A 13,842-nucleotide genomic window follows, 5' to 3' on the forward strand; every position below is an offset into this window, starting at 1 on the left:
CTACCGAAATAATACTATATGTACTTCTTTCAAGGATATTCTTCTCTGCAACACTCCACATAACTCAGAGTCCAACATTTATATTAAAAGTGACCTACCATGTTAATGATTATCCAGGAGGGTCAAGGAAGAGTTTTATGACTGAGGGTGATTCCTCCAAAGTTCTACCATCACCACAGTAAATTTCTCCTTGTTCTTATTTAACTCCTCCATGACATCCTGTACGACTTCTAGCTGAGGTCAGAAAAACTGGTACAGTCACTGCTAGATAGATGGAGTTCCATATCATATAAACCTATGGCAACACCCCCCTTGAAAGCTCTGACAGTCAAAGCTACACATAACATTTTTTCACTCTGTCTTAGCCCTATGCGTTTTCTAGGTACCTGGCAGGAAAACAGAAAGGGGCAGCCCCATTTTTCTGTTACTTGTACCTTTGTTGTGGTAGTTGTTGTGAAGACTTCTTCCAAGGCAGCTAAACCTTGAAGGGAGCTGGGAAGATCTGGGATTTCTTGTCTTTCCAGCTGGGTACTCAGTAGAGCTGTCATGAGGCAGTACGATGGGTCAAAGACAAACCTCATGGCATCTGATGCTCGTCTTTATGCGTATAAAAATGTGACACTACCAAAAGGTTACCATGTGGACCTAATTTTGAAAATACAAACAGGAAGCACCCCCACCCCAATATTACCATTAAAAAAAAAAGAAACCAAACCTCAAAGATACCTTCCAAGGAAGTCATGGGTGTGACCAAAACTAACAAAAGTAATAAAACATCATCCAAAACCCTAAAACCACCAAAAGTGAGGGTCTCGTTCAACTAAAAGTCAAATGCCTATAAATTACTCGTTTCTTTGATTAGTAAACATAGTCTAGATTTAGATATGTAAAATCCTCTCCAAATGGGCTTAGGTTTTTTAATAGTAAAGGATCACCATTCATAAGAAAACATCCGATGTAAACAGGCTATTTAATTAAAACAAGGACATGACAATTAAGAGAAAGCAAAGTAAAAGCATTTTTAATCGCTGTTATCACGATTTAAATGTACAAAATAACTGATCAGTGGAAACTAGATTGTTAAATCTGACTTTCCTATTCCCAGAAATAAGCACAAAACTGTTGTTTCGAACATTGCAGGGGAAAAAATACTTCCGATTTTAGAACGGTTCTATTAACAAAGCGCAGATTTAAAGAAAAATATTTTCCTTTAAATACCACACAAAATCAGGGACAGTGATACTTTAGAACAAAATTTTAAACATTATTTTTATTAAGAAGTATCAAAGTATTTTGATACTTTATTACGCAGTAAAAGGATATTTTTCTGAAGAGCTCAGTAACCTAGAACTGTCAGATAACTTTTTCAAAGAATAAGTTTCAAAAAAACTAATAAAAAAACAGGAGGTTTTCTGCTTCCTTTTGTAGGAATAATGTACACTACACTATTGTACACATAGAATACACAATAATGTACACAAGAATGTACACTAGAGTGTAGGCAATCTACACTTTAATAGAAAGGGGAAAATACGTGTCACTGGTGGTCAGAACATCCAGGTATCTATGAAAATTCATGAGATACACACGTTTGTAGGGCACTAGGAGAGTTAAGCTTCCTTGGCTTCCACCTTCAACCTGCAATTTAATCTTCAGCATATTATTTACCTATTTACAACATCATCCTTTTCTAATAGACTACCTCTATCAATTACCTATACGAAAATAAGTCAAAGTAACTACCACAAGCACACTGATTAACCTAAACCTAACCTAATACAAATCACAAATAATTTGAATATGATATGAAATAACTTTAATATAATGATATAACTTAGAACAATTTGACATTAAGTACCCAAACAGCAACAAACAAATGATACCTTTTACTAGTCCTGATGTGGGTTTTGCATATGTAAATAAAATTGTTTAAAAAACATCAATCGAGAGCAAGAAAATGAAGATGAAATGAGAAGTTGGGGCATAATAGGAAGTGCTGACCAAAATATTCATGTTGTAACACTCCAAACAATGATAGCTCTTTCTCCCCCTCCCATCATGTATATCATGAAGCACCTGATTAAGAAACACAGCCACCTTAAACTTAACACAATTCATATTAACAGCCTGTGGGCAAACATGTGTATCCTGACTAGTGAGAAGAGGGGATAATTTATTTAGTTGGGTGTACAGCAAAGATTTTGTGCAGTTTAGCTCCCAGTTGTGCAATAACCAACCTGCTGGTGATAGAAATCAACTCTTTTTTTTTTTTTTAATGTTTTGCTTTTTCAAAAAAAGATCTCTCCATTCTCTCCCTGTGTCTCAATCAGGTGCTTGAATTTTTCATCTTCCAAAGGCTACAGAAAACAAGCAATCTACTAGATAACAACAACCTGACCAAAAGTGTGGTGCTGTTTTGGTTAAACTCACAGACATCACAAACTGTCACATAATACATTTTCTTAAAATCAGCAGCCCCCTTCTCCCCTTACACTATGAATTCTAACAACTGTGATCTTCCAAGAGATGGAAACTGGTACCAACACAAACAAGAACCCTGAAGCCTTGAAATAAAGTCAAGCAATAGAATTCCACCACATTACACTATCAAAACTGATCTAGTCTTCACAGTGTTAGGGAATGAAATTTTTAAAATGACAGGCACGCTAAATAAAACACATAGTCAATGAACATCAACAATGTTATCAACAAAACGTAAACAAATAATCACAGAAAAACGTTGAGGAAAGAGGCAGAGTTCTAGTATCTTTGCTGAACGATAACAAAATTAATTGAGATAATATACTCAACAGCCGAAAGCTTATTATGGCCCAGGCGGCTATCCAACCACTTTGGAAATCTAAGATACAAGCGGACGATAAACACCATTTGAAGACTGAAAAAGGGACCTAAGCTCAGTTTAATAATTAGGTGATACACTGGCCCTTTCAAGGGGCATTCCCCGAGGGCATTCCAGAGACAATTTATGAAACTGTATTTAGGGAAAGATCTATTTACTTCTCTATGCTTCGGGAAGAGCACTGATCTGAGAGTCTTCAGACCGACATTTCAGTTCCTGAAGTTCTAAACAGCTGTGCGAACGGAGCAGGCCGATCCTTCCACGTACCTGGCCTCAGTTTCCCCATTTGTTCAATACAGAAGGCAGCATTACCGCGGGGATCCTTTCCAGCTCTAACATTCTACGACCCACTTTGAGCACTATTTATTTGAATCGACGGTATCAAACACAATGACAGGATCAGAGGGGACAAGAAAAACAAACAAAAAAAAGACGTGGCATGGCTCTTTAGGAAAGAGAGGATTGCTATCTCTTTTTGCCCCTAAATTTCCTGTGGTTCGCATTAATCTTCCGAAAACTGGCGCTTGTTTTCCAGTCTTCGCCTTTTCCATCATTGCTGGCTACAAGTGTCTGCAAACGCCTCTTGCTCCACACAACTTTTCCTCTTTGATCCGCCTGACCATCTTGCCAGATTCCTTTAGCCTCAGACCAGCTGGGGTGACACAACGGACTACCCTTCCGACACTGCATCTCTGCCCCCAACACCAGGAGCACTTTTTAAAAAACTCTTTATCCCCTGCTAGAAAACCAGAACGCGCCGCTTCCCACCGCCACACGCACCAGCCGGGGCTTGGCGGGTCTTGATGGGGGATTCTGCAACCCCCCCCCCCCCCCGGCCCCCCGAGCCTGAACGAAACGCTCGTATTTGTTGTCTGGACTCCTTATAAGGCGCTGTTCCTTGAAGCTTGGCTAAATCCCCCCCGCCCCACAGCCCCCCCGCCCCCCGCCGTGCTCATCCCACCCCCTAAGAGTCGCTGATACCTCTCCTGAAATAAGGAGAAACGAGAGGAGCTGGCGGGGGGTAACTGCATCACGGAGGTGTGAGCTGCCGACAGCAGCCCACCCAGACACCCGCGCACGCACGGTCTCTGCCCGCTACCCATCCCGGCCCGCCGCAGCCTCCGCACGACGCCCCTCGCGCGGCCCTCCAGCCTTCGCCCCGCGTGGCTCCCCTCACCCAGTGCGCGGTCCCCGCGGCCGCCCTCCCGGCCCGGGGAGCGATGGCGGCGGCGAGGCCCTGCCGGGTGTCTGGGCGGCCGGGACGCGGGGCCCCACCCGAGCAAGCTCCCCGGCCTCCCTCCGCGGGCCCCAAGCCTCAGACCGGCCCCGCAGTTCCTACCTCGCTCGGCCCCTCGGGCGCCAGCGGCTGCCTCCTACCCGCTCTCTGGCTCGCCCGCCCGCTCGCTCGCTCCCTCCCTCGGCCGGGCCGCCGCGCGTAGCCGCCAGCGCTCGGTCCCGCCCGGGGTGACGGCTCCGGCCGACGACTCTCCTCGCGCCGGGGCCCACGGGGGCGCGCGCGCCGCTCGCGCGCGGAGGCCCGACCGCGCGCGTCGCCCGCAGCCCCAAGCGCGCCCCGCGCCGGCGCGCGCCGCTTCCTGGTTCCGCCCGGCGCGCGCTCGCCAGCCCCGTGGTCCCTCGCCCCACCTCCTCGGCCGCCCTGGAGGGACCCGGAACCCCCTCCGCGTGTCCTGGGCGAGTGCGGGGGCGCCGGCGCCGCTGGCAGCCCCTCTTCGCGGTGCTGGAGCCTCTTTGCAGCTCGACTCCCGGGCGGGTTCGCGGGCCGCGAGCACATGCTGCTTTGTTTGGGTAGAGTCGGCTGCCCCCTGTTGTGGTCGTGTTGATTGGCCCCCTCCCCCTCTGCGGCCCGCCCACCTTGCTTCGCCCCGGCTGGGGCCCGCGTTCTGGGTCCTGTCACTCGCAGGCCGAGGTCAGAAGTCCACTGCTGCCCCATCAATAATTATCCCGGGTTTGCTCCCTGGAGGGCGTTTCAGCCTGGGCTCCTGCCGCTTACCACACGGAGGACAGGCAAGAGGAAAGCCTAAGGGACACAGCAGTTTACGCCGACCCTCCATCCGCTGTTCCAGAGTGAATCTATGGGGGCCAGAGGTGTCCGAGATATTTCCCTCTCTGGGGAATCCCACCAGTGGAACTACAGGAGGGACTGTCTATCCAGAGAGAGAATAGAGAGGCTGTGTAGGATCCAGAAGAAAGGGTCTCTGAGAGCCTTTTCCATGTAATGGGGATGGGGTGCAGTATCTGAGAAGGCAGCCTGAGTCACCCACTCTCCTCTGGCTACATCTCTGGAGCTGGCCGACGGTTTCCCTGGCAACCCTCCAAGGGCCAGCACTAAAGCAAGGCATGTCAGATCTCCAGAAACCCAGCTGCAGCAGCAGAGAGGAGAAGGACCCCCTCCCCCCCACACGCACAGAGCATGTCCCTTCCCTACAGTCTGAAAATCTTCCTGTCCAGAGATGACCACGATCTGCAAGTCCCTACGTCCTCCCATAATCCTCCCTTGGCAGCTCTTCCCAGCAGCCTTGCCTTCACCTCTTGAATAACACCAGCCACAAAGATCTATGGAGCTGATCACCAGCTCTTTCTCCGCCACCCAGGCTACCACTTTTCTCCCACATTCTGGGCCAACACCTGGCACAGTGCTTCTTATGGAATAGGTACTGAGAGCTTGGAGGCCAGAGCTGGAGGACAGGCTGGAGCAGGAAGCTGGAGGGAAGTGCCAGCCCTGAGCTCTCTGGCAACCCCTCTGACAGTTATTGTCCATGAGGTTTCAACACTCAGGCACACCATATCTCTTTCTTGTAAGCTTTTATATACCATTCCCTCTGCCTGGAATGTCCTCCTGCCACTTAATATCTGCCTTTCGGTGACACTTGGTCTAGGCAGTATGCACCTCACCCTCCTCCCTGTTTCCAGCCACACATTTATGCTCGTATTATGGCACCCTCATGCTGAAGGACAATTTCTTGTTTACATACCTTTCTACCCTCAATGACACACAATATCCCATTCACCTTTAAATGCTCCCACGCTGTCCCAGCCCAGAGCAGACACTCAGTAAATATTTGAGGAACAAACCCTACCCTCTAGGAATAGAAATGGAAACCAGGATGACTGCATAGTAATTAAAAGCACAGCACAGGTAAAGGTTCTGCCTGCCAATGCAGGAGATGCAGGTTCAATCCCTGGTCCGGGAAGATCCCACATGCCTTGGAGCAACTAAGCCCATGAGCCACAACTATTGAACCTGTGCTCTAGAGCCCAGGAACTGCAATTACTGAGCCCACGCGCTGCAACTGCTGAAGCCTGAAAGCTCTAGAGCCTGTGCTCCGCAGCAAGAGAAGCCACCACAATGAGACGTCCGAGCACTGCAGCTAGAAAGTAGCCCCTACTCTCCACAACTACGGAAAAGCCCGTGCAGCAACAAAGATCCAGCACAACCAAAAATAAATAAATAAAATTATTAAAAAAGAAATAAAAACACAGAATCTAGAACCAGATTCACCATCAGCACCTTGAGTTGTGTGACCTGGAGCAAGTTTTCTCTCTTGATTTCCTCATTGTAATATAATAATGGTAATAGGACCTACCTCAAAGCATTGGGGGGAGAATTTAGTGAGTGAGTACATGTAAAGTGCTTCGAATGCTGTAAAGCACTATAGGGCTGTTAACCGTTGTTGTTGTTTTTAAGATTTGCACTCCTCTTCCTAGGACTGGTCAAGTCTAGGATTCAGTGCAGTTGCCTTGGCTGTTGTTCACCAGCCTGGAAAGTGCTGGTCTGAATGCTGGGAGGGCGGGGCAGGTATGTTTCTTGACTCTTGCGTCTCATAGCACATCTCTGACTGACCACTAGGCACCAAGCTAGATCTGGCTGGCTGTGTGCACAGACATAAAGGACGGAATGTTCTGGCTACTACCTCTGCAAAACAAGAATGTTGTCAACCCGAGAGAGGAAGGAATGTTCACTACCTACCACTCCCTCCTTTCCCTGCAGACGAGGTGAGACCTTACCTGGGTCTCCTGGTTCTCACAGGGCCTCAGGGACATAGACCCCTAAGTTGAGGGGACACCAGACTGACACATGACCCATAGGGAGTCACAGAAACAAAGAAACTGAATGGGAAGCCAGGATCCAGAAAGACCCTACAGAGAGCTCACATAGGAAGCTGCCTGAGACATAGCTGTAGGTGTACAGGTGTTTACTAGTCAAGAGAGTTGGGGGTCTCTCTTAGCCCACCCTGGCCTGACCAAGGAGAGAGAGACTCGAGAGCCTGGAACTCTGGTGGGCAGCCCCGCTCAGGCATCCTGCCTGCTCTCCACCAGGGACTGACCCCAGCCTCCTCCCCTCACCTGCAGCACCTAGCTTCCACGGAGAACAGCCCCCATGCTTCCCATCCCTGCTCAGCCCTGCTCAACCACAGGGAGATCATGAGGGTATTTTCTGGAAATGTAGTTGAAACCACAACCACAATACCCTCTAGCCAGAGACCCACGCTTATACGCTTATGTGGTGTCTCTCTCCAGAACTCTCTGCACCTTGGGGGTCGTACTGGTCCTGACCACACAGCAGCCACAAAAGGACACCTGCAGGAACTTTCCTTCTTCCATACCGGAGTGCTTCCTCCCTAGTAAGTCAGTACAGGCCCCTGGAGCCTCAGACGCTCACCAAAGACCCCTGGCATCTCCAAGGCCTCAGAATGGAGGTTGGTCACAGCCAGTGGTTCATGGTCGGCGGGGGTGGGGGCTGGGGCTCTGTTGGTACCAGGGCTCGCTTCTGCCAGAGCACAGACAGCGAAAAGAGCTGAGTTTTACAGTTAGATCTGTTTACAAATCCCATCTCTGTCAGTTTCACAATTGTGTGACCTTAGTCAAAGTACTTCACTTCTCTGAGGGCCTCAGTTTCCCTCTAGTGTGACTCATAGGAGGTGTAAGTTGTGTTTGTAAATGTATAGACATTTTCTGGGAGTATACACAAGACTAAAACTGTAGTTGTCCCTGCGGAAGGGACCCAAGGGACAGGAAAAGAGAGAGACTAACTTTTCACTGTGTGTGTGTGAGCACGTGCGGGCACACACACACGCAAGATCAGTCGTGTCCGACTCTTTGCGACCCCATGGACTGTAGCCCACCAGGCTTCTCTGTCCATGGGATGTTCCAGGCAAGAATACTGGAGCGGGCAGCCATTTCCTACTGGAGGGGATCTTCCTGATCCAGGGACTGAACCTGCGCCTCTTGTGTCTCCTGCATTGGCAGGTGGATTCCTTACCACTGCACCACCTGGGAAGCCCTAACTTTTCACCATTTATTCTTTTAAGTCTTCTGAGTTTTTGTATCATGTCCTGTGCTACCTATTTAAATATGGGGAAGTTGAACATTTTTTGTTAATAAAAGAAAAAAGTAGAGAGATAGGGTTTGTGAAAGCATCCCGCCTAGCTTGATACATGAGTATTGTCTCCCCACCCCCACCCCCACCACAGCTCAACCCCAGTCAGCCTGTGGGGCCAAGAGGGAGCTGGCAGGGGAAGCAGTAGTCAGTATGTGGGATGTGGGCAATGGATGTGTGGGTCCATGCAGACCTTGCCACCTGGAGATTCTTACATGCTCCCTGTCTTGCTCCTGTTTGCCTCACCTGTCTAGGCTCCCTTCTAGCCAGAGTTAAAGAGATGGCTCTCTAGAAAGCCCTAGGGGCCCCCACCTCCTCCTGGGACAGGGTCATCATGCCCTTTCCATGCAGAGTCCTGGGGCAGTGCTATCATCCAGAGAGGGTGAGGCTGACACAGAAGAAGGTGCAGAGGGCCATTCCAGCCAGGTAATTTGCTGGCTTGGCAGGTGGATTAAGAACTCGAAAGACAGCCCAGCACGGGGCAAAGATGAGGCTACTGTTGCTGTGAGGGGGAAAGCAGATCAGTAAGACCAGAGCAGGCAGAAGCCAAGGCAGCAGAGGAGAGAGCCTTCGGGATGCTGTGAATCAAGAATCTCCTCGGGTCATGACAAAAAGGACAGGCAAAGTGGTGAGGAGGTGGCGGAGAAGGGGATGCACAGCCCTCTCTTGTGTACTGCCCTGAGGGCTCGAGGTCCATACTGGGCTGGCTGAGACACAGGAGATTTCTTGTTGGGCTAGAAGGAGAAGGAAATGGCAACCCACTCCAGTATTCTTGCCTGGAGAATCCCAGGGACAGAGGAGCCTGGTGGGCTGCTGTCTATGGGATCACACAGAGTCAAACACAACTGAGGTGACTTAGCAGCAGCAGCAGGAGGAGAAACTAGCTCAGCGGGAAGAGGGAACTGGTAATCAGTGGGCTTAATAAATGGGAAGCAGGGGACTGCCCTAGAGAAAGGGATCAGAGCTTGAGGAAGCCCTATGCTGTGACAGGGACCTTTATTAATCCAGCACATATTTCTGAAACACCGGCTTCTCTGGTGGCTCAGACGATATAGAATCTGCCTGCAATGCAAGAGACCGGGGTTCAATCCCTGGGTTGGGAAGATCCCCTGAAGAGGGAATGGCTACTCCCTCTAGCATTCTTGCCTGGAGAATCCCATGGACAGAGGAGCCTGGTGGGCTATAGTCCATTGGGCCACAGAGTTGGACACGACGGAGCAACTCACACTCTTGCACAGATTACAAGTCAAGCAGTAAGACACAGCCCTTTAGGCAACTAGTTCAGGCCTTAAGAAGAGGCTTCTGGAGACTTCCCTGATGGTCCAGTGGCTAAGACTCTGTGCTCCCAATGCAAGGGGCCCGGGTTCAATCCCTGGTCAGGGAACTAGATGCCACATGCCACAACTAAGAGTCTGCATGCCTCAGCTAAAGATCCTGTATGCTGCAACTAAGACCCCACACAGCCAAATACATAAATATTAAGAAAGAAAGCAGAGGTTTGCAATACAGGATTGAGGGGCTCAAGGGTGCTGAGGAGAAAATACCTGGCTTAAGTCCCTGAGCACCTACTTGCTATGTGCTCGGCTCTGTGAGTGAGTCTTCATAGCAATTCTGGCAGGTAAGCCTTGCTGTCCTCCTTTTACGAAAGAGGCCGCTCAGCTCAGAGAGGCAGACTCATGTGCCTGGAGTCACACAGCAGAGCCAGGTTTGCTTTACAAAGAAGGAAAGTGGTTTTAGGTCACCCGGTTGCTAAGTTGGCAAAGTTGGGATTTGGAAGCAGATATAATTCAGCTCTTTTTTTTTTTTTTTTGCTGCCCACGTTCTGGCAGAATCAAGCCCTGGCACCGACACCCCCTCTCCCCATCCCGAATCAGTGACTGTAACAAACTTCCATTCTGCCGTTTCTGCCTTCCTGTTGAGTGTCGAAGGTCCAAAGTCTTTGTGTTTTCCTCTCTGCCACACGGACTGTATGGAAGATGAAGAGGATGTCCCCAGGCAGGAAAGGGAGGAATGACATTCTAGGTAGATGCATTGGAGTTGAGAGGCCAGTGCACTGGGGGAACTGCACGGCTGAAGCCTGGAGCAAAGGGGACACAGGTGCTTGGGGTCCATTCTAGCAGCAAATGAAAACCAGGCCAGTGAGGAGGGGATGGAGCACTGGACCACCCTTCATTTGGACTTTATACCCACACTGGCTCCTGGCTCTGGGGAGCCGATTTCGGAGGCTGGGAGCAGACAGGGAAGGCATCAGTGGGTTGGTGCCAGCCATAAGTCAAGAACAATGGAAAACAGAGCTGGAGAGAAAGGAACCTCCTCGGGTCATAACAAAAAGGACAGGCAAAGTGGTGGGGAGGTGGCAGAGAAGGAGATGCACAGCCCTCTCTCGTGTACTGCCCTGAGGGCTTGAGGTCCACACTGGGCTGGCTGAGACACAAAAGATTTCTTGTTGGGCTAGAAGGAGGAGAAACTAGCTCAGCGGAAGAGGGGACTGGTAATCAGTGGGCTTAAGGATGGGGAGCCAGACCTGACCTGGGGCTGCTCAGGACAGTCACCAGGCCCATCAGCTGCCCATCTCAGTGCCCGTGGCCCACCTCTCCTCTCACCCGCCAGCCTCTCAGCCCTATCCCTGCTGCGAGGAGGGTGGGCTCCTCTCTGGCCTAGGACACGTGTGCTCAGCCCAAATGTTGCACCCCCCTGCTCTCCCTGCCCTGTGAGCTTCTCTCCCAAATCAGGTGGAGAGGGCAGCTGGGCAAAGGAAGGCTGACTTCCCCCCTCCCACCCACTGGGTCACCCTCCCCTCACCCCATTCCCAGAAACAGAGGACAGTCACTATGCCTGAGGCTGGAAGGCCTCGTGTTCCCTTGGTGACTTCACTGTAAGTTGACTTCCCTGAAGAGTGGTAGAGGACAGGGGGCAGGGGCAGGAAGCGCAGACCTAGCAGTTCCTTTCCCTCCCCCAACTCACACTGAATTTCTCACGGCGCGTGTGCCCCCTCCTTAGGTACCACTCTGTCTTCAGGGACAGGCATGGGCAGCATTTTCACAGTGGGGTACCCGAGTGTGGAAATTCTGGGAGAGGAAGAGACACTGGTCTCAGGGGTGCAGTCTGAGCATGAACCTGTGGCTCCCCCACTTCCAGGAGCCTTAAAGGTAGGGGCTGGAGTGGAGGTGGACAGCCCCCTGCAGAGGCACCGTGGGGGTGAAACGGGATGCTTAAGAGCCCATGGACTTCGGCTTCTGCTGTGCCTGCTATGCTGGGGCACGGAGATACTTCCTGGAAGGCCTCCAGCTTTCCTGGGAAGACTCTTCACCCCCCCACCTCCCTTCTGGCTCCTGCACAACAGGAACTCTCCTTGAAGAAGAGACCTGGAGCAGAGGAGACAAAGGCATCTCTGTACCATCTCCCCCTGCCCCCGGGGACAGTTAGGTCAAGGCGACCTTAAGGTAGGGGCATCAGCAGGGCCCTCTTCACGGCTAACCTGGTCTCCAAGGACCAGAAAGAGGACTTGGGATCATTGTTCCCTTCCTATGTGACTCGAACCCACATCCATGTAAGGATGGGGAGCCAGACCTGACTCGGGGCTGCTCAGGACATCAACACAGGGCAGGGACCAGCACAGGGATGGACGTGCCACGCTTGGTGTCACAAAACAACCATGGGCTGGTGGGACTTCCCTGGGGGCCCAGTGGTTAAGACTCTGTGCTTCCAATGCAGGGGGCGCAAGTCCGATCACTGGTGGGGGAACTAAGACCCCTCATACTGCATGGCCAAAACAAAACAAAACAACCATGGGCTCGAGTGAAGACTGCGGCGTGTGCTCAGGGTAGGGAAAGTTTTAAAGGGTTGTATAGGGACAGTGCCCACAGAGCCGAGCAACTTGGATCCCAGTGCCAGCTATGCACTCACTGGCCAGACTGCTGTGGATGGGACTCTGTCCTGGACTAATCAAAGGGGAGGGCTCTGGCTCTGCCTTCCTTCAAGGTTGTCACAAAGATCAACTGAGTTGAAGAGTTCAACCAGGTTTGCACACGAGTGTGCCACGGTTCAGTTCAGGATACATGCAGAGCGTGTGAACTACTGGCTCGGCTAGGGATTATTCTGATTCCTATCAAACTATGGCCAGTCTTCTTTTGGGGAATGTATTCCTGTGAGAATTTTTGTTTAAATCCTTCCCCATGTAATGCTGTGACCTGGAGTTGGTGATAAGGGCCAATTAGGGGCAGCAGCCTGGGACCCCAGCTCATCCAAACGCTAGGCAGGCTTTGATCTTTCTGAACCCCACCCCCTATGCCTCAGTTTTGTCCTCTGTCATCTGGGCCCCTAAAACCACCAGCCTGCTTTGCTTTGTGGTGGGAAATAGCAGAGACCAAACCAGCGGACTGAAAGCAGAAAGAAACCCCAAATTTGACATTTCCGGGTAGTTGCATTATCCAGAGCGACCACAGTCACCTCTACCCCCAACCCAATTCTGACACCCTTCCATCTTCCACTCTTCTCCGGTTGGCCTTTGCCCATCCTGGGAAAGCGCCAAAGCTCCTCCCCTCCCGCTGCATCTCAGAAGGAGAACAGAGGCACAGAGAAAGAGAGAGAGAGAGAATGAATCAAGAGGAGGAGAATCCCAAAGCAAGAGAATGAAAACATGAAACAAAGGACACCCAGATGCAGGGCCTCACAGTGAGAGGCCAAATGGGGAGAGATCCAGAGGTGGGGGAAACAGCTGTTGCCACTGGACACAAGGGGAGGAGGGAGGCACTGGGGCACACCCTTTGAGGCCAATCCCTTCCATTTTGTTCATGGGCACACCAATGCTAGCTTCTTAGGACCCAGGAGGACCCACCCCCTAGTCAAGCCCAGTCCAGCCCAGCCAAATGTTTGGTGGGTGTGGCTGCCAGCTGGAATAGCGGGCCCCCACAGGCCTTGAGGAGGAAGCTGGAGAGGTGGCTGCCTGGAAGTGGGCGGGCAGGACCCCAACTCTGAAGCCACTCTGCCATCCCACCCTCTCCAGATGCCCAGATGCTGGTGTCTGGCAAGGGTGGTCCTCTGCCTTTTAGATGTGGCTCAGAAGACTTGGAAGCCCAAGGGATCTGCTCCCACTGACTGACCTGCTCACAGTGAGAAGCTAGAGGGCACAGGTGCCACCTCAGACCCACCCACTGCGGGGTGACGGGTTTGAATCTGCCACCGACAGCCCTCGTGACACTGACCAAGCCACTTCCCCTCTCCAGCCTCTGTTTCCCCATTTGTAAAATCATCATTACGGTTGTTTCCAGCTCTGACACTTGGCGATCACTCCAGGTGACTCCTTAGCTGTGTGTCGGACCCTCCCCTGCCAACCCCTTTGCACAGAGTAGGGAAAGGAGAGAGAGAGAGGCATTGTGTTTCCTCCCCCCTAGAGCAAGGTTTGCCCCCTCCCTTGAACCCCTTCACAGTTTTCGATTCCTTTCCTTGTGATCCTGCCAACAGAGACTGTGACCACACGTGGAAGTGGGTCGGGGGGAGGTGATCCAGCTTCGGCAGCTTTAAGCTTCGTTTTTGTTTTGTTTTTTCTGAAATAAAAGAATGAAAGTGGGGAAGTAATGAGTGG

General features: G+C 51.0%; 1 protein-coding gene across 1 annotated transcript in view; it reads right to left on the bottom strand.

The window, feature by feature from the left end:
- Nucleotides 1–4,374, bottom strand: part of STAT5B (signal transducer and activator of transcription 5B) — a 64,459-nt gene extending 60,085 nt beyond the window's left edge. Inside the window, exon 1 of the mRNA XM_018065115.1 lies at nt 4,200–4,374. The gene's annotated coding sequence lies outside the window, so the exon portion shown is untranslated. The remainder of the gene's footprint in view (nt 1–4,199) is intronic.

Source organism: Capra hircus, chromosome 19 (genome assembly GCF_001704415.2).
Source record: "Capra hircus breed San Clemente chromosome 19, ASM170441v1, whole genome shotgun sequence".
NCBI lineage: Eukaryota > Metazoa > Chordata > Mammalia > Artiodactyla > Bovidae > Capra > Capra hircus.